This window comes from Pinus tabuliformis, chromosome 8 (assembly GCF_031772625.1).
Source record: "Pinus tabuliformis cultivar Carrire ecotype Pingquan chromosome 8, CPIR1, whole genome shotgun sequence".
Taxonomy (NCBI): Eukaryota; Viridiplantae; Streptophyta; class Pinopsida; order Pinales; family Pinaceae; genus Pinus; species Pinus tabuliformis.
In genome coordinates this window covers 254,618,291-254,640,530 of record NC_142294.1, presented here as the reverse complement: position 1 = coordinate 254,640,530, position 22,240 = coordinate 254,618,291, and the positions used below count along the sequence as shown (strand labels likewise).

Below are 22,240 nucleotides of genomic sequence, written 5' to 3'. Positions count from 1 at the left end.
AAATGAGGGTTTGTTCTGAGGCCTAATCCAACCTTCGCGAGGAGTCCATTTTCACTTTTTATAGTAATTATATATGTTGATATGAGGTGGTTCTTCTGAGAATGGTTCAAAATTTTCTAAGGCATCCGGGCTTGAGGCTTTCTTAGGATTAACTAAGCTAGTATGAGCTTCATCAGAAGCATTTCTTGTGATGAAAATATGTTTCCCTTCAGGAAATGAGGCTAAATTGTTGAGGGTTAAATCTAATGAAGACCTATGGAATTTATTCATTGGAGCACACCTGGACCTTATGCAACTTTGGCTTATATTGAGACTCCTTCTGAGGCAGACTCAAACATATTTTTTCACGTAGATCCAAAACCATTTCTAAGTGAATGTGAGCCTCAAAAAGAGGCATACTTTCACTAATAACAATGAGTACTTGAGGAAATCTATTGATTTGTTTAAGGAGATGTTTTGAAGTTTTTATGAATTTGTTCCAAAGCTCATGTTTTGAGGTAAACCAAAGTATGTTATGGCCAATATCTTTCAGCAATTTGTTGGCCTAGTTGAGGAGCTGTGTTGAGGAGATTCGAGGCTCAAGTTATAGTTGTCATAAATATTGAATTAGGTTTGGTTAAGAAGCTAAATAGAGGTACAAATTAGAGTTTCTTTTGATGTTAGACTTAATATTTTTTAAGGATCACTACAACAACATATTTGTTGGACGTATTAAGAATCATGGAGCAGACTTGATGTTAATGGTGCATGAGAGAAATTTTGTGCTAAAAAATGGGCTTCAAAACAAAAATGTACAACAAAAATGAGCTTTATAAGAACCAATAGAATTCAATATGATGATGTAAACCGTGGGGGATGATTTTCCATTTTTGTTGTAGAAAGGTGAAATGATAGAAAAAATAAAAAAATAAAAAAACTACTTCTTCAACTTGTATTTTCAACATATCTCCCTAGTATTTTACTCAAATTTCAAGCAGGATCACTTGTTGGATGAAAAAATTAATTTTTAGTCCAAACATGTTGGGCATGGAATCCCCCACAACAGGTTTTGGGGTTCAAAGCCCAAGTTTTGGTCAAATAATGTTGTAAGACTCTGCGAATTGGGGGCCCAGAGCACGAAATGGACATTGAGTCATAGGGTTGTCTGCCCTGAGTAATGTAATGTAATTTTGGCCTACCCATGGTCCACGAACCATGGGATTGTATAAATAGAGAGAGTCTCTAAGTTGTAAAGAAAACAAGAGATGGATTGATGTAATGATCTAGTGATGGATAGAGAAAAAGTCTAAGTTTCTTGGGTCATGGTAGTAGGAATGCGCTCTGCAGTTGAATGCGCAGAGACCTAGTAGAGTCTGTGGCTGACTGTGCGGACCCCTGCAGCTGAGCGTGCAGGGAAAAGTTGAGTCCGTAACCCAAGAAGAAGAATAATAAAGAGAAGTTTGATTCTAAATACTATGTATTTGTTTCTGTATGATTTTCTATGCATTTATATTGTTTTGTTTATCACACACATTATATGAATATTGAACACTGTTAAATATAACTTGGGTTCACACAGATAAGTTGAATAATCGGACAATCTTAGGTTAATAGTAAGAAACTTGGGTAATAACACAAATCTTGCGTCGAAGAGGGCTGCGCGAAGGTAGCATTACAGGCTGTGAGGTACTGATAGGTGCGTGTAGTAGCGTGCATGCAAGGTCAAACCGCGGACCACTGAAAAACCATCAGACATCTCTAAGGTGTGGAAACTTGGTTCTAGCACCCTCCCATACTACTTCGGGTGAGACCTCAGTCCGCACTCCACAAACTGTTGCCGAAAGGGACAGTAGTACTGGGATTTGTTTGGCTAAATCACCTCTGAACCTGGGTAAGGCCCATACAAGCCAAAAAATGGTTCCGTTGCCAGGACCAGGATTTGCATAAGGGATGTCTAATGTCTTGCCACTGGAATCCAATAAAGAAAGAAATTGAAGGGTGGTTGGACAAGAAGATTCACGAGTTTGCAGTGCAAGAAAACAAAAATTCCGTGAGTATCTAAGGAATAGTGGTTGGAGCGCTACTTGTATATAGAAATCCACAAATTTTTCTTTGTATCCTTTCCTTCTGAGCTGTATGAGTGGATCGCGAAGCTAGAAGACAGTCAGGGAAGGTGTAGGCTTGACAAACCAATCGTGTGGACTCCATAATTAGTGCACAAACTAGAAGTGTCAGGAGATAAGATCGTGCGAGTTGTGGAACATTGGCTTGAATGAATTATAGGAGGATTTATCACTGAGTTCACAGTAGATGCGACCATCAGCTACAGTGAGGCGGAGCAACGCTTCCTCAAAGGGCCGCGAGGTAAGTGTATTAAATCATTAAACACTTGGATTAAGATGCTATTGTGTGAAAAGTAGGTTATGTGAACAAATTAATGTTTGGGACTGTGCAAAGTGGGAAGATCTACAGAAGCGGAACTAGTGAAGAATTAGAAACCAGTCCCTTAATGTCACCCTCGCGGGAAAGTGAGGAAGAGCTTGCAAAAGTCTCTTCGAGAAGCATGGTTAGTATAATAAGGCAGCGGATTCCGCACTTACCACCTCCACCTACACCGCCACTCGTCTCACACTCTTCACCTCCATCTCCACCCACCCCACCTCTGCCACCACCATAGTTCAGTATGGCGAGCATGATCAAACTACCAGTATTCAAAGGAGTAGGGAATGAAGATCCAGACCAAGTCTGGTTCATGGTAAGGACAATATGGGAAGCACAAGGCGTCATGGATGACAATATAAAGAAGGCTACACTGGTAAGCATGTTGCAGGATCGTGCACTAACATGGTGCATCAACCATTGTAATGACCATCCAAATGCAGGAATTGCAGAAATCCAGACTGCGCTACATAGGGAATTTAGCAAGCCAAAATCAGAGACATAATCAATTATTAGGTTTGAGGAGATCGCAATGCTCCTAGGTGAGACCCCCTAGGATCTGGACCAAAGACTGAAGGGTATGATTGGCGAAGCCAATATGACATTGACGGATGGACAACACTGCGCATGGTTTGTAGCATCACTAACACCGCATTTAAGGATGACGTTGTCACAATGAAAACTTTCCACCTAGGCCGAAGCTTTGGAGATGGCAATGAGATTGCATGAGACCCCTATACAAGACCCTGGTCTGGGAGTCCAAAAAATCCACACGCAACTACAGAATCTATATCTGGAGATGCAAAGTTCGAAACAGGATAGGACACCTCAGCTAGAGGAACGTGAGGAGGTATGGTACATAAAATGCAAAGGCCAGGGGCATGATAGGGACCATTTTCTACTGTTCACGAATTACTTGGAGGGAGGAGGGTCGATGCCATTAAGACCTGAGGCACAAGCAGGACCAAGTGCGATGCCTGCACTATGGTGCACGATCTATCAGATAGGAGGAAAACACACTATGGATGATTGTCATCTATTACAGAAGTATATGCAGACGTCCTAGCAATTGTTTTGTAATTTCTACAGGTCGGTAGGCCATGACGAATGCACCTGCAGAAGCTACGAATTAATGATGGATCAAACTCTTGCCTACAGGGTGCAGACTAAGATGCGAGCCCTCGACCCAAATGCAGAAATGGCGCGCGCTAGATTTCAAAGGTGCAGACGAGGTCGAGGTGGAATGGGGTCGGGAAGGGGTCGTGGACAACTAATTTGTTACAATTGTGGAGGGCCAGGGCACTATGCCCATGATTGTGCGAACCCGACAAGGACATCATGTTTGTACTATACTCAATTTGATGTTTGTACTATACTCAATTTGATCATGAGGCAGAAGACTACCCTACCTTGATAGCGAGGCTTGTGAAAAAGGGGTACTCCAACCTCCTCTAACTTCGAATTTGCAGATGATGAGGTTTGAGCCACGCGAAGAACACCCGAATGTAAACATGATTCTCAGGAGTGGTATGACCACTAGTGATGATAAAGGAAAGTAGCCAGAAGAAAGTGCGTGGGTTTGCAAGGCTGCTAGAAAGGAACTAGAATTTGATTTAGAATGCGCAAAGGAGACATCCATGGAAGCTAAGAAGAGCCTCACGGAGGCCTCCACTTCAGGTAGTAAGGATCAACTAGAACCAGGGATGGATCCTTCAATGCTCACTACCTTTATGGAGACATGCATGAAACTGATACACGACAGTAAGGTAGTAAAAGGACTACAGGAACTTATCACTAGGTGCACGGGGTCAGGAGAACCCCACGTGGTCCAGAAACTTGGAAAGCATGCATTGCACACAGGAAGGGAAATGATGTTGACCACATAAATCGATGAGTATGAAATGGATTAGGTAATCCTGGATCTCATATCAAATGCGAATGTACTGCTGAAACAAAAATGGGAGCGCATGGGTAGACCCACGTTACAATGGTCTCCTATTCCATTGTGAATGGTGAACCAACATAAGATCTTGCCCATGGGAAGATTGCAAGGGGTAATGGTGGATATTGAAGGTGTGAGTGTGCAAGCAGTTTTTGAAGTGATAGAGATTGTCGATGACAACAATCCCTATCCTGTGCTACTAGGAATAGACTAGGCCACCGATACGAACAGAGCCATAAATCTGAAGAAGCGCAAAATTATTTTGAGAAAACGTCACTACACGTAGTAGTACCGTTAGATCGAGCTGAAGGAGGGTGATACACTGAATCGGTGCACGACGATGATAGTGATGATGATCTCGATTGCATCTACAAGATAACTGTGTGAGAATAGGATTGGGTGGATGCGACTGTAGATGGAAGGATTGAGTGAGAGCATGAAAGCTCCTGCACTTTAGATTCAGATGACGAAATAGAGCAATGGCAGAATCGGCTGCATGAAGTAACAACACTTAATTGCAACATGATGGTTAGATCACTACATTGCATGACAAAGGAGGCAAGGGATCTGCCTACATATGATGGGTCAACAACAATGGATGAATTCTTGGACAAGTTTGAAAGCACAATACCAGAACAACAACGGTTTGATGCTTTGAAATGGGCACGTAGGTGGTGGGGTACTCATCAGGGAAGTTTTGAGCACTGGCACGAATGTAGAAGAATGATGTGCCTGTGATTTGGGAAACCGCAGATACGGCTAGTACACAAATATGACAGATGGGATGATCCGCATACACGGCAAGAGCTAACCAGCCTGCCATAGGGCATTAAATGCCCGTATGGAGGCCGACTCTACCATGGATGTCGAGGGGTCATGGGCGCATCCATCCTCCATACATCGTTAATCCGGCAAGAGCATCATTACGTTTCCAGGAACGCCGGATCCACCACCCCCAAGCTCGCCCCGGGACCCATTTTCAAACCTTCCCTCGTGCCAAATGGTCCCATTTTCATTTTCGAACATTCGCTCCCGTTCGAACCTGCTCTGCCTTTGCAACCCGTCTGGAGGAAACACTGCCCGCGCTCACAGTTGCACCCACCTCGCAGGCAATCCTGGGCATGAGGTAAATTAAAAATACCTGATCTGATCTGTAAGGTTTTTGGTTATATACAAGTTCTTGTTGCAAAAGCTGTTAAATGGGGACTTATGATGCGGAGACAAGTCATTCTTTACTCAAAAGCATGTTAGAAACATGACAGTAAGCCATTATACCTGTCTGAATTGAAGGATGCATGTTTCTATAAACCTCTTGCTTATCATTACAAGAGTATCAGATGTGCAATGTATCATTAACCATTGATGTCTACATTTTTCTCTTAGGCCTGTCATCTTATTTTTCCCTTGTGCTCCGATACATATATCTGCAGCAATCCTTTCTATTTGTTTTGGTTTTTCTGGAGGCTAGTAACTGGATTTCGTTATACCCACTTGGAATCTGGAGGGTTAGATTAGGTTTTATGCTGGGCTTCAACCTTTGTTTGTAAGTCAGTGGATTAGTTTTAAGAGATCATGGCTGCTAAGGTTGGAAGGCTTGTGAGTGCTAACAGTAACTCGTTCTTAAGAAGAAAGAACGGAGAGAAGAAGAATTTGGGAGGCAGGGGCAATGTAACTGTGATGGCTTCTGTTACTTTCTCTGGGATGAAAGAGGAGTATGAGACACTGAGATTGAGCCCTGGGGCTACTGAGAAAGATGTGAAAAGATCCTACCGCGTCTTGCGTTGTAGGTATAGAAGTACCCACTTGAAACTAATTCTTCTACTTTCAAGTTCAGATTGCTTCAATAACAAGTATTCCATTTCTGAAGCAGAAGAGCTTGCTACAGTTTAGAGATAGAAATTAGAAATGTTAGGTTCTCTGTTTAAGTATGTTTTTAAGAAAAAAGTATGGTCTGGCCATGCCACTGATCACAGAAAGAAAGATTTATGATCCATTTTCGAAAGTTTTTTGAAGATAAAAATCATATGAACTCATATGTTGATATCATCTTGTTACAGTATCATCCAGATGTTTGCAAAGGAAATGACTGTGGGGTTCAATTTAACAAGATCAATCATGCCTATGAGGTAACTTGCTTGCGTATGAGTGATTTGTGTCTTTCAGTTTATAACATGGGACTGTTATGCATGCCCATGGTTCTGATTGTGGTTGCTTTTGTGATGAATGAGCAGACTCTAATATCCAGTTTGGAAAAGGCAAAACATCAAAACTCTTCTGTTGATTATCATGTGGAGGACCTGATGGGAGTGGGAGAAGATTCTTGGGAAGAATGAATGGGATGGGAAGGAGCTGGCACCCTTGATTATTCCTCCCATATTAACATTTATGCCTGATAATTATTCCTCCCATATTAACATTTATGCCTGATGAGATCTTCGTCATAAACTCTGTATCCATGTCCTTTTGCCTTGCAGAAAGTCATTGCCTCTCCATGATTCATCCCCGTTTATGAGCTACCTATGAATCTCCTGCTTTTGACAATATAATAACTGCCATATCAAAGCCCATGGACTCGCTTCACTCACCTGCTTGACAAAATATTCTTCTACTTGTATAGCTAATCTTATTTCTCTTACATTAGCTCCCACTGCACAAAAGACTTCTCAATCCAGTTGATAATACTACAGCTTGTTGAGATCTTAATAAGTCATATACTTTGCTCCTGAGTTTTGATTATTATACTACTTGTACATATGTTGTGTTTACTTTCATCTCAGCGATTGGTACACACTTGTGAGATCTCTATCAGGGGACCATGGGAAGATTATGGGGATTTGCTCTTAAATGAAGAGCTCCTAACTATATTTGTTTTTACAACGCTACTCAACTGATGGAAACCATTATTTTGAGTAAGAGATCTTGGTTCATTGAGATGAAATGTTGTATTTTAATTCTGTTATATAATTTGAGATGAAATGCTGTATTTTATTTCTATTATATACTTTTTTGTGGTTTACTGTCGTTCACAAACATTATTGAAGGAAGATTGGCTGGAACCATTGGCAATCACTGTGTTTAAACTTTATTTGCAGAAAAGAGATGTTAATGTTAATCATGATTTGTATAGTTTACTATATCAGAGGCTTTATTTGACATGTATAAATATGTGCGTGTTTCCCATATTTTAACTGAAATATATTCAACTTCAATGTTTTTGAATTATTTGCTTTATAAATAATTACTCTGATCATTTTGGAGGGCTGAAAAAGTATGCTTTAGACTTTAATTTTCGAAGACTTTGATTATGGAGCCATCCAGTGGAGCATTGATGCTAGATCTAATTTGTTCAATAGCAACAAAGGTGAAGAGGGAAATTGAAGTGTGGGTGAAGTGTCTAAGAAGAAATGTAGAGGGGCAGAGTGGCCAACTATGGCAGGGTGCTGAGGAGTTTTAAAAGGATTCTTTAGAGTGGATTTAAAGCTCTGTGCTTGTAGTCTTTCGAAAACAGTAAAAATTCATTCATTGTTTTTTTTCATTCTACCTTAATGATTGAAAGAATTAGTGGAAATTTATTGAATACAAATCTATTTTGGCTAGGTTTGAATGATAAATGAGAGCATAAGCAGATTGAAGTCAAGTAGAGATTACTCTTGAGCAGATTTTAGGAGAACTAAACCATTTTAATCTTTAAAAACTTTAATTATAAAAAATTTCAATCTATTTTTTTGTTATGAAATCAAAGTTGAAGATGAAGTTTGTGAACGTATTTTGACTTTCATACATAGAGAGGAGGATATTTAACCAATATTGTTGGAATGTGATTGTTCAATGATTTGGATTGGATCATTATATTATTTTTCATCCATCTCGATTCTTTTAGAGTGGGAAAAAATGGAGAAATAACCCTTTGGAAAATTGAGGTTTGAAAACTTCTGGAGCCATTTTGAGGCATCAAATGACATTTTTTGGGTCAAAATTTTATTTGTTTTAGCTCATATTCATTGATGTCGATCTACACTTAGAATATCTTTCCATCTGTGTAAAAATCACATGAATTGGATCTAATATGCAAAAGTTATGCTTCTTGCAAGGTGACCTACCATGTTGATCGCCATGGTACGAGAGGATTCCACGTAAGCACCTGTTACTCATGCATATGGAGCTTAGTCACACGTGTGCTTTCAAGAAGATTCTAGAAGGTCCAAAACTGTAACTCTAATTGAGGGTTGAGATAGTCAAAGCCTTACCCAAAGATGGCTATCAAGCTATGGTAAATACTAGGCCACTAGGAGGAGTGGGGGTTCCATTCTATGTCATTATATTTGTTCCATTGTTGAGTAGAGCAACTGGGAGTGGCAAGTTAGAGAGAAGAATAGAGGGGGATATGATTTTGTAGAAATCATACAGGCCACAGGGCTCAGGTACGTCCACAAAGTGTACCTCTTTCTTTGTATGTGCATATCTCCATACTAGATAAAAGAGAGCATAGTGGCTTCACCTTCTAACTAGTTTTCTCTTGTATGAGTTTCCTAGGGTAAATTTTGTGTTTATTTATGGAGAGTGTGTGAGTTTATGTTCTCTAATTTTCACATTTTAATTTTTTTGTGCATTAAAGCAAAAAACTAGTATTAAAAAATTCGAGATTTAAACGAAAACAACCTTCATAGTGAGATTTTAGTATTTTATTAGAGATGTTGTGACAATTTTTCTAGCAGAATGTTCATCGTAGTTTATAGATCATTAAACCCTTGAATAAGGAAACCTAGCCCTACTGAGAATGAAGTGGAGCAATGGATACGTTGACATTACTTTTAGTGAAAGCAAGGATAGTGTGTGCAAAAGTACACCACCAAGCTTAGAAAATAAGCCATTAATGTTGGGAATATTGCCCAAGACCTTGGATGTACTCCTCAAGTAATTGTTAATATCTCTTTTTCACCAACCCAGATAAAAGAATTCCTTATTATTTTCTTACTGAAAAGTTAATTTAGATTCAATTTTTCAGTTCATAGAATAAAATACACTTGCTTGAACTGTAACTTGTTATGGATATTCCACTAGACAATTTGCCACAACAAATCTGTGAAAATAAATTGAAATCTATACTTTTAACGGTTAATTCCTTTTAGATTCTAGATATGTTATTATTGTTTTGTCGTTTATGCATGTAATAGATAATATGTGGAAAATAGAGAATAGGTAATAAAATCACTCACAAACCACAATGAACACTATGATATTCTTTGAGAAACCCTTTCAGGAGAAAACTCAGCTGGAAAGTGAGGCTACTTTGCTCTCTTTTATATAGAATTGAAATGATGAAAATACAAAGGACAAGGTGCTCTCTATGGAGTTTCCTAAGACTTGTGGCCCATGGGATGTTACAAAACAAAAACCCTCTCTGTTATGCTCTCTTTGTCTATCCACTCTCAATTGGTTTTCTCTACTATGAAACAAAATGCAAGCATATAGAATGGATCCCCTTCTCCTCCTAGTGGTTTGGATATAACAAATATTGATAACCAACTAGGGGTTAGACTTGTCCCATTCAACTTCACCATGAGCTACAATTTAACCTTTCTAGAGTGTTCTTCATAGTGCTCACATGTCTAGCCCCTTTTAGAAGTAACGGGGGTTGACATGGCTTCTTCTCGAATTATGGTGGTCAATCATGATAGGTCAACTTCTAGGAAGTATGAATTTTGCATGCAAACTCTGATTGATGTGATTTTTGCACTGTTGGAAATATTTTCGAATGTAAAACGACGTCACAAGGCCCCACTCATAAGAGGGAAAGTTTTACACCAAAAAAATGTCATTTAAGGCCTCAAACTAGCCCTAGAAGTTTTCAGACCCTAATTTTCCAAGCTGGGTCACATCAATAAAACTACTCTTGTAAATTGATTCCTTCAGTTTTTCCACTCTAAAAGCATCAAGGTGAATGACAAATAATATAATGATCCCATCTAGATCATTGTTAGAAATTTATTTGGAAATAAAAAATCAACGGAAGCTAAAAGAAACCAATCTCCAAAATACACATAGAAATTTCTACCCTTAAACTATCAAATTTTCATTAAAATTACATCAATATTGTAAGAGCTACCAAAATGTGAAGATTTGTCACTAGGAAAACAATAAAAAATTACAGGAAAACATCGTTGTTCTACTGCACCATATAACCTATTTTGCATTCCCAAAAATTTCTACCACTGCCCCTTTCTTTTGCTTGTTGTAGGACTTCTTGAAGTTTCCTCTACACCTAGTGTGTACAACCCCTTCAATTTCTAAGAGCTAGGTTATTCTCTTTTTTCTATTCATGGTATTTGCTCTTTTCTTCTTTAGACCTGCACACTAAGTGAAAATCCTTTATCACTCTCTCACTTGTGTTGGACTAATTGTTAGACCTCTAGGAAATGATCACATGGACTACCTACCACACTGAGAAAATGGGACTAATTTCACACTCAAGATAACGTTAATGGTTTGGAAATTTAATAATGCATGTGGGTTTTGGTGTAATGGAACCTCAGCTATTCTTATCTAATGCTACAAACATCAACCTTCCCTCTCAAAGAGGAACTTCTTGAAGAGCCACTTAGGACTGGCTTTCCCTCCATCCTTGGCACAATTGTCCCACATATCATCCTCCACCATGGAATTCCTCTAAACATGTTGGTATGTTACTTCTTCAGTGATGATATTTACTAGTGTCATGTCATTTAAAAACTTCTTTAGATGCTTACTCTTCATGACTATGATCCTAGGACCCTCCAACACTCCTGAGCATCTCTCAATGTCTGCATGAACCATCAAGATCTCCTGATAGAAATAAGAGTTGATCTGTCCTCCTCATCTAAAGGTTGACTTACTAATTTGGAAACTATTGATCTAGACTCAATCTTCCAAGCTTCCTTCTCATCTTCTGTTACTGGGAGGGTCTCATGTTGGGGGGCTCCATCTTGGTCCTTGTCAAGCTAATTTAGAAACCTAAACTAGAACACAATATTCATGTCAATTTTGTGTTCGTAAACTTGGAAGCACACTACAATATGTAATGAGTTAGATTAGATTAACTGTCACTTCTAGGTTGAGTTTAAAATTAAAAGTCAAAACTAAAAACTAAGTTAAGGAAGCATGAAACAAAACTTTTAATCTAATCACACAAGCTTGAAATGTAAAACACATTGACTTGATTTATGAACACTTCCTATTGGGCATATATTGAGAATTCTCACAAAATTCAATGTTCTTTGTGCAATGATGTTCAAAATATCAAGCTTTCACTCAAATTCTTGGAAATGAAAATGTTCAAAGGGGTTTTTAATCTAAATGATTGATTAATGCACTAGGGCATTTCTTGCCACTAAAGGCAAGTGGACGCTCTGATAGTCTTTTAGTCAATTTAAATGATTTTGACCCAATACTAGTTAAGAGGTTGAGAATGTACTATGACCTTCCCCTTTTGTGAGAGTGAAAATGGGTGATCACTCCTAATATTCTACTCATCCTATTAACCAGCATGTTCCCAAACCATTAATCTATTTTAAGGAAAGCATTAGATGAAAAACAAAGAGCTATGGTGTTTGTTAGCTCAAGGCTAAGTGGAAAAGTTATCTAGAAGTTGGGGCCTTCTTCACCGAGAAAGATGGTGAATGGCACTCTCGGTGCCTTGGGAAATTTTGCCAATTATATTGTTCCTTCAAATAACTACTCAGTGATAAATAAGAGTCATAAACACACTTAAACACACACAAAAGATATATTCTATTGATGCAACACTGAATGAATATGGATGGTATGATATATTAATGCAATATAGTGATATGTGGCTTATAATGTCTAGTGAGCTCACACTAAGAATCAGATGACATAACTAAATTAAAACAATATTGAAAACATTCAAAAGTAAATAATATAACCATGATATAATAAGAAAATAACACTTATAAACATATGTTTTAAAACTAGTCTTAAAGCATATTTACACAATGACTAAGAAACTAGTTTTATAAACAACCTTATATCTAATTTACGAAATCTAATTAGTGTTAGAAAATTATATATTACAGAGCAACGGAACACATAAAATATTGCAGAAATATAAACACAGAAAACGCATAAAAAAAGAGAGACACAAATATACGTGGTTCACCCAGTTTGGACTATGTCCACGGAAAAACAACCAGTCCTTCCTTTTATATTATCCAACAAACTGAAGAGATACAACCTACAGTAGATCCGCTGCAATTCCATCTTCACTCTCAATCTCCTCTCTCTTCCTCACTCAGAATACAAATCTACATAGATGCAATACAATTCCCTCATATATAGCGAGGGGTTGCCTTCTAGAGCAAAAAACCCTAAATTAAACATAACTTCTAGAGTGAGATCTCCACCTAATGAACGACCCAGATTGACTATGAAATTACAACATTTTACAAGGCAAATTTATATCTATTTTTAGCTTTGGGGGCCCTCGCCAGGGGCGGCTCCCAAAGGTCGCAGCCACCCCCCTTGGATCCCCCTGTAGTGAATATTTTACAAGCGGCGTTGCCGCCCCATTATGAACTGGGGTCCAATGCGGCGATACCTTTGAATACAAAAGATAATCAGGCTCCACACCCAACAATCTCCCACTTGGAGACTGATTATAGCAACTCCACCACTGCTTCATTCGCTGGACAATGACTCCACTTTGGACCTTGTTGTTTCTCATCTTCTTCTTCATACTTGAAGACCAATTGAAACTGAGCAGATTCTCAGTTTCTCCCTGGTTACAACTTTTGTAAATTAACTTTTCAGTGGAAAAGAGATATTAACAATTACTTGAGGAGTACATCCAAGGTCTTGGGCAATATTCCCAACATTAATGGCTTATTTTCTAAGCTTGGTGGTGTACTTTTGCACACACTATCCTTGCTTTCACTAAAAGTAATGTCAACGTATCCATTGCTCCACTTCATTCTCAGTAGGGCTAGGTTTCCTTATTCAAGGGTTTAATGATCTATAAACTACTATGAACATTCTCCTAGAAAAATTGTCACAACATCTCTAATAAAATACTAAAATCTCACTATGAAGGTTGTTTTCGTTTAAATCTCGAATTTTTTAATACTAGTTTTTTGCTTTAATGCACAAAAAAATTAAAATGTGAAAATTAGAGAACATAAACTCACACACTCTCCATAAATAAACACAAAATTTACCCTAGGAAACTCATACAAGAGAAAACTAGTTAGAAGGTGAAGCCACTATGCTCTCTTTTATCTAGTATGGAGATATGCACATACAAAGAAAGAGGTACGCTTTTTGGACATACCTGAGACCTGTGGCTTGTATGATTTCTACAAAATCATATCCCCCTCTATTCTTCTCTCTAACTTGCCACTCCCAGTTGCTCTACTCAACAATGGAACAAATATAATGACATAGAATGGAACCCCCACTCCTCCTAGTGGCCTAGTATTTACCATAGCTTGATAGCCATCTTGGGGTAAGGCTTTGACTATCTCAACCCTCAATTAGAGTTACAGTTTTGGACCTTCTAGAATCTTCTTGAAAGCACACGTGTGACTAAGCTCCATATGCATGAGTAACAGGTGCTTACGTGGAATCCTCTCGTACCATGGCGATCAACATGGTAGGTCACCTTGCAGGAAGCATAACTTTTGCATATTAGATCCAATTCATGTGATTTTTACACAGATGGAAAGATATTCTAAGTGTAGATCGACATCAATGAATATGAGCTAAAACGAATAAAATTTTGACCCAAAAAATGTCATTTGATGCCTCAAAATGGCTCCAGAAGTTTTCAAACCTCAATTTTCCAAAGGGTTATTTCTCCATTTTTTCCCACTCTAAAAGAATCGAGATGGATGAAAAATAATATAATGATCCAATCCAAATCATTTAACAATCAAATTCCAACAATATTGGTTAAATATCTTCCTCTCTATATATGAAAGTCAAAATACGTTCACAAACTTCATCTTCAACTTTGATTTCATAACAAAAAAATAGATTGAAATTTTTTATAATTAAAATTTTTAAAGATTAAAATGGTTTAGTTCTCCTAAAATCTGCTCAAGAGTAATCTCTACTTGACCTCAATCTACTTATGCTCTCATTTATCATTCAAACCTAGCCAAAATAGATTTGTATTCAATAAATTTCCACTAATTCTTTCAATCATTAAGGTAGAATGAAAAAAACAATGAATGAATTTTTACTGTTTTCGAAAGACTACAAGCACAGAGCTTTAAATCCACTCTAAAGAATCCTTGTAAAACTCCTCAGCACCCTGCCATAGTTGGCCACTCTGCCCCTCTACATTTCTTCTTGGACACTTCACCCACACTTCAATTTCCCTCTTCACCTTTGTTGCTATTGAACAAATTAGATCTAGCATCAGTGCTCCACTGGATGGCTCCATAATCAAAGTCTTCGAAAATTAAAGTCTAAAGAATACTTTGTCAGCCCTCCAAAATGATCAGAGTAATTATTTATAAAGCAAATAATTCAAAAACATTGAAGTTGAATATATTTCAGTTAAAATATGGGAAACACGCACATATTTATACATGTCAAATAAAGCCTCTGATATAGTAAACTATAAAAATCATGATTAACATTAACATCTCTTTTCTGCAAATAAAGTTTAAACACAATGATTGCCAATGGTTCCAGCCAATCTTCCTTCAATAATGTTTGTGAACGACAGTAAACCACAAAAAAGTATATAATAGAAATAAAATATAGCATTTCATCTCCAATTATAACAGAATTAAAATACAACATTTCATCTCAATGAACCAAGATCTCTTACTCAAAATAATGGTTTCCATCAGTTGAGTAGCGTTGTAAAAACAAATATAGTTAGGAGATCTTCATTTAAGAGCAAATCCCCATAATCTTCCCATGGTCCCCTGATAGAGATCTCACAAGTGTGTACCAGTCGCTGAGATGAAAGTAAACACAACATATGTACAAGTAGTATAATAATCAAAACTCAGGAGCAAAGTATATGACTTATTAAGATCTCAACAAGTTGTAGTATTATTAACTGGATTGAGAAGTCTTTTGTGCAGTGGGAGCTAATGTAAGAGAAATAAGATTAGCTATACGAGTAGAAGAATATTTTGTCAAGCGGGTGAGTGAAGCAGGTCCATGGGCTTTGATATGGTAGTTATTATATTGTCAAAAGCAAGAGATTCATAGGTAGCTCATAAACAGGGATGAATCATGGAGAGGCAATGACTTTCTGCAAGGCAAAAGGACATGGATACAGAGTTTATGATGAAGATCTCATCAAGCATAAATGTTAATATGGGAGGAATAATTATCAGTCATAAATGTTAATATGGGAGGAATAATCAAGGGTGCCAGCTCCTTCCCATCCCATCCATTCTTCCCAAGAATCTTCTACCAATCGCATCAGGTCCTCCACATGGTAATCAGCAGAAGAGTTTTGATGTTTTGCCTTTTCCAAACTGGATATTAGAGTCTGCTAATTCATCACAAAAGCAACCACAATCAGAACCATGGGCATGCATAACAGTCCCATGTTATAAACTGAAAGACACAAATCACTCATACGCAAGCAGGTTACCTCATAGGCATGATTGATCTTGTTAAATTGAACCCCACAGTCATTTCCTTTGCAAACATCTAGATGATACTGTAACAAGATGATATCAACATATGAGTTCATATGATTTTTATTTTCAAAAAACTTTCGAAAATGGATCATAAATCTTTCTTTCTGTGATCAGTGGCATGGCCAGACCATACTTTTTTCTTAAAAACATACTTAAACAGAGAACCTAACATTTCTAATTTCTATCTCTAAACTGTAGCAAGCTCTTCTGCTTCAGAAATGGAATACTTGTTATTGAAGCTATCTGAACTTGAAAGTAGAAGAATTAGTTTCAAGTGGGTATTTCTATACCTTCAACGCAAGACGACGGTAGGATCTTTTCACATCTTTCTCAGTAGCCCCAGGGCTCAATCTCAATGTCTCATACTCCTCTTTCATCCCAGAGAAAGCAACAGAAGCCATCACAGTTACATTGCCCTGCCTCCCGAATTCTTCTTCTCTCTGTTCTTTCTTCTTAAAAACGAGTTACTGTTAGCACTCACAAGCCTTCCAACCTTGGCAGCCATGATCTCTTAAAAATAATCCGATGACTTACAAACAGAGGTTGAAGCCCAGCATAAAACCCAATCTAACCCTCCAGATTCCAAGTGGGTATAACGAAATCCAGTTACTAGCATCCAGAAAAACCAAAACAAATAGAAAGGATTGCTGCAGATATATGTATCAGAGCACAAGGGAAAAATAAGATGATAGGCCTAAGAGAAAAATGCACACATCAATGGTTAATGATACATTGCACATCTGATACTCTTGTAATGATAAGCAAGAGGTTTATAGAAACATGCATCCTTCAATTCAGACAGGTATAATGGCTTACTGTCATGTTTCTAACATGCTTTTGAGTAAAGAATGACTTGTCTTCGCATCATAAGTCCCCATTTAACAGCTTTTGCAACAAGAACTTGTATATAAGCAAAAACCTTACATATCAGATCAGGTATTTTTAATTTACCTCACGCCCGGGATTGCTGCGAGGTGGGTGCAACTGTGAGCACGGGCGGTGTTTCCTCCAGATGGGTTGCAGAGGCAGAGCAGGTTCGAACGGGAGCGAATGTTCGAAAATGAAAATGGGACAATTTGGCGCGAGGGCAGGTTTGAAAATGGGACCCGGGGCGAGCTCGGGGGTGGTGGGTCCCGCGTTCCCAGAAACGTAATGATGCTCTTGCCGGATAAACGATGTATGGAGGATGGATGTGCCCATGACCCCCCTCGACATCCATGGTAGAGCCGGCATCCATACGGGCATTTAATGCCCTATGGTAGGCTGTTTAGCTCTTGCCAGCGTACACACCTTGTGACATGGACCAAGGTATGCGGGGAAGAGCCACAGCCTGAATGGGTACATTTATTCCATCATACCCTGGACGTCATACCCATGAATTGGTATACTAAGACGGAGCTCTGCCATGGTACGACGGAATGGGATGTCTTGCACGAGGGATTTCTGTTAACTTTCACGTTTGAAGATCATTAGTGGGATACTCGCGACGGTGTGCTACAGGCAGTGAAAGAAGCTATCTTCAAAATACCCCAGGAGCCAATGGACGAATGTCAGCCAGAATGGGCGACACAGTTGAACTACGCGCTACAGTGTTACAACATAAATATTGAGGAGGATGATGAGGAACCACGAAATATTGATATTCCTGAAATGGAAGGTTGTCGTGAGGTTAGAGGACCATCGATTGAGGACCCCAACATTACTGTGACGCTAGAAAAAGAGCAAGTAAATATTAGAACAAAGGCGGAGCCAAAGTACACAACACTTGGGACTATTGGGATGATGCCATGGTGGATAAGGTTGCTGAGTTACTCTGTGAATACCAATACTTGTTCCCAACCAAAATTGCAGACTTAAAATGGATCGTTGGCTACTTAGAGATGATGAAGATCACTCTGAAACCCGACGCGAAGCTAGTTAAGTAGCGGCTTTACCGCTTGAATCTGAAATATAAAGAAAAAGCCTGTGAAGAATTAGACAAAATGCTCGCAACCGGAATTATTTAGCTAGTGGAAGAATCCGACTGGGTGAGTCCTATGGTAGTACAAGAGAAAAAGTAGAAGGGCGAAATAAGAATATGCATGGACCTTAGGAAGCTAAATGATGCTTGTGTACATGATCCATTTCTGACACCGTTCATAGATGAATTACTGCAGAATGTTGGTGGTCGGGAAGCATACTCGTTCACGGATGGGTTCTTAGGGTACCATCTGATCGAGATTGCACCAGAAGATAGGAGCAAAACAACCTTCGCAATAGAATGGGGCTACTTTCAATACACCGTTATGCCGTTTGGACTGAAGAACGTGCCAGCTATCTTTTCGCGCATCGTTGTGGCCGCGTTCAAAGAATACATCCACAAGTTCTTGGAGGTTTATCTCGATGATTGGACTGTCTTTGGATTAGTTAAGCACCATGTATAAAGCCTACGTTTGATGCTGGATACTTGTTGCCAACACTAGATTACGTTGAACCTTAAGAAGTACACATTCATCGTTCCCTTTGGAAACCTGCTAGGAAATGTGGTCTGCAAACAAGGACTGATGGTGGACCTTGCGAAGATTGTTGTTATTCTAAATTTGGATGCACCGCGAAGTGTTCAACAACTGTGTGCTACTTTGGGACACACTAGATACTATAGGAAGTTCATCAAAAGTTACGCCCAAATAACTATTTGGTCAATTTAGTGATGTCTAAATTGCAACTTTTAAATGTCAACCCGGGGCTCGTAAGCTGATGAAGTGATGTGTACTGTATGTACTTAGGCAACTGTTTCTTAAGTTTTTGTCGTTTTTAACTTTTTAAGTTTGTTTCCAAATATATTTCTCCTACAATGATGTGATGGAAATGAAATGAAGTGAGTGAAGTGTGTGTGATTGTGATGAGTTCTAAATGATTTCTTAAAACTTTAAAGGTAATCTACAAGAAAGCTTTGAACAACAACTGAAATGAAATCAACTTTTAAAGGAAAAATGAAGACATCAAATAAAAGATTAATGACATTGGCCCAGTATCTATGCTGCTGCAAGAAAATGAAGATAAAATCTATGTCGAGTCTAGCTAAAACTAAGTAATATGAAACTGAAGTAAATCTACATAAAAGAAAGACTAGTCACAAATACTTTAACTTCTTCTTAACCTCTTGTCTTTTAACTGAATATATCATGTGAGAAACAGTCAAAAATAAGCCAAGCAATTGTGAGTTCTTGAGCAACTAAACTAAGCTGTGTTAGTGATATTTTGGTCCTCAATAAAGATATTGAATTATAGAGAAGAAACCATCAATAGGTAAACAACTTGATATCTAAAAGTAGTAAGAAACTATGCAACTTAAAGAAATGATAACAAAGAAATAAAGGCTGCAAAACAAAGGTCAGCAACATAGACAAGATGATCACAAGTGTCACTAGCTGTGAAAAAGAAAGAAAAGAAACTGTCAGGGGAACGCCTAAGCAATCTGCAAAACACACTGATCAGTCATGGAAAAGTGCAGAAATATAAATGAGCAGAATTCAAAGTTATATACAGCTATTGTACATGATCAAAACACAGCAATCAAAGGCATTCTGTACAACTATTATACATAAAATGATAAAAAGAAATGCAGGAAATTAAAAGCACTGTACAGGCCTTAAGTAAACAGGGGCCCTCTGCCTACTCCAGCCAGCTCAAAAGATCAGTTACACGCTTAGAAACAGAACGGTCTTCTCATATATTGTGTAGCAAAATAGAAAGTACAGTGGGAGATCAAAATTACATATCAGCAGCTAACTATCCAGCGTTCAGAGACGCTTTATTTATAGCAGAGAAAACAAAACTAACTTAACACAAACTACGCTATTCTATCAGCTGTGTAAAAACACGTAATCTGGCAGCGTCCTCGGATTTAGGCAACGGTCGTGGTGGGCATTAAATCTTCTGTTGGATTTGTGTTTCCCATCATCTTCGTGGCTGAGGAAGAGGCCAGCTGTTCTTCACGTGCTCTAAAACCGAACATGCAGAGCCGTGCCACTGCCAATGACCTCTTTTGACCATAGTTGCCCCCTCGTTGACCATGGGTTTTTATGACTGGTTTGGCTGAGCTGGAAGGACACACACCATGTCCTTGGTTCCACGAACTTGCCCATGTGGCTCTTCTGCCCAGAGGACACCTGGAACATGCCGTTTAATAAAACAGCTGTGGAATCCGGGGTTGGCTGCGGAAACCCTGTGTGAGCTGCGGAAAGCGCAGCACTTGAACCAAAATTCTAATCCAACAACACAGTCATTAGCATAATTAACAAACCATGTAAAAATTCCTAAAATACAATGATTTGAGCAATTTGATGGAGGGAATGAGTGGCAAAAGAAGGAAATGAATAGGAAAAGGAGGCTGAGAGGATGTGTAAAGAAGTGCAGGTCTGAGGCTCAACATACCCCCACTGTGAAGGTGTTCCATGTCCTCATGCAACCAAAACTTTGTCATTGTTTTTCAGTCCATGTGCTCAGATGCTTCTGCCAAAACATCCATCCTTCTTCTCTTTCTCCTTGCTGCCAAAATTGTCCTTGGTTTTCTGACTAAACACTTGAATTTCAAATTAATCAAGGCTCTGCTCAGCTTCTTACATTTTCTCTTCAATTTTCTGTTCTTCTTCTGCCAAAGTCCTAAGTGAAGCATGGTATTGTCATGGACAATTTTGTCCACCTTGCTTTGTTCTTTCAATGCTTCGTTTTCTTGTTTAATATGCCGGTTCAAGACTTCTAGCTCAAACACCTCTTGTTTTAAAGATTGGACCTGTTCATTAAGAGGCAATATAGTGCTTGGACCTGCAACTGATTGCTCCAAGGTCTCCAAATAATTGTATACCTCCTGCTGGTCAGGGTCAATTTCAGGTGTTCTTCTTGGGCTATGTTCAAAATCAAACTCTGTTTGAGGTTTTGGCTGAAAGGGGCTCTCTTCCCGTGGAGGAGTGGACTTAAGGTCAAGCTGAGTTGGAACCTTTTCAGGTGTTCTTTCTACCAAATCAATGAAATGTGATTGTTTTTCTTTAGTCACACTCATTCTTTCTTTAAGTCTACTGCTTCTTCTCACTTGTGTACTAGTGCTCTTTTGCTGGGCACTCTGTTTTTCCTTCTGTTTCTTCTTTGAGAGGGCAGTTGCTTGAAGTTGTGAGAGTCTATTAGCCAAGGTTTGAGAGTCTTCTTCTACTGAAGGTTCAGGTGATGGATATGATTCTTGAACAATTGTTTTCCCTTTATCCTTTTTCTGTTTCTTAGTTTTATCTCTCTCTTCCTCTTCTTCTTGAGTAGTTTCCTGAGTTTCTACAATAGGAGGATCTTGGGCTGCAACATCTCTTTTCCTTCTCCTACTTCTTTTTGGGACTCTAGGAGAACTACTAGCGGAAGCTTCAGTTACCTCTTGAGAATGATTCCTGACTAAAAACTTTTCCCATGTATCATTGTTATTTTTCAATTGGTCCTCTATGAGAATTCTAATGAACCCGTGATGATACAAGTGAGGTTCAATATGGCCTATATTCTTTTGGACAGTGGCACTCATTTTCGTTAGGCTTCTTAACAGAAAATAGGGTAAATTGATGGCATGGCCTTCCATGAAGTTCATCATAATTCTAGCATGGTACATATACATAGTGCCAAAGCGGCCCTCACATGTAACAAATTTTTGAACAAGTAATAACAATGCAGTCCATTCTTCCTTAATTACATGTACAGGAATCCCTTTGGTGAATATTGAAGTGTCCATACCTGGGTTCTTAAGCATGTCTTTCCATCCCTGATCTTCCACTACTCTGTTCTTGAACCATCGGTCTCCCACCTGAGGTAGACTGGTTGCTGTTGCTATGGAGTTCTCTGTGATTGTGAATTTCAGGTCCCCTACTTCCACAGTGTGTCCATTGAATGATCGAGCAAATGCTTTCGTTACCTCCTTATCATATCCTCTGAATTTTTGAATGAACTTCAACCATTTTGCCTTCTTTAATGCTTCCTTTGTCTGTGGGTATCCTTCTAGATACTTTGAACCTTCAGGTTCAGCTCTAAGCAGTTTCCCCATCTTCGGCTCTCAACTTCGGCTGAAGCTTTGACTGTGTATGGATGCTCAAGGAGGATGTTCACGGGAAAAACAGATGGACTATGGCTGTAAGTGGAATAGCTACAATGTAATGCAAGGCAATACGGGTTTGAAATGGAACTGTGGAGTTTGAAACAGAGCTGCGGA

General features: G+C 38.7%; 2 pseudogenes across 2 annotated transcripts; one reads left to right on the top strand and one right to left on the bottom strand.

Moving 5' to 3' along the window:
- The first annotated feature begins 5,478 nt into the window (after window positions 1-5,478).
- On the top strand, window positions 5,479-7,417 carry LOC149235114 (chaperone protein dnaJ 8, chloroplastic-like; annotated as a pseudogene). The gene is made up of 3 exons (XR_016268263.1): window positions 5,479-6,139; window positions 6,409-6,486; window positions 6,592-7,417. The product of XR_016268263.1 is annotated as a chaperone protein dnaJ 8, chloroplastic-like (transcript).
- A 7,792-nt stretch (window positions 7,418-15,209) lies between these two features.
- On the bottom strand, window positions 15,210-16,846 carry LOC149235113 (chaperone protein dnaJ 8, chloroplastic-like; annotated as a pseudogene). Its single transcript, XR_016268262.1, has 3 exons — window positions 16,314-16,846; window positions 15,975-16,043; window positions 15,210-15,869 (listed from the first exon to the last, which is right to left on the bottom strand). The product of XR_016268262.1 is annotated as a chaperone protein dnaJ 8, chloroplastic-like (transcript).
- Between the last annotated feature and the right edge of the window lie 5,394 nt (window positions 16,847-22,240).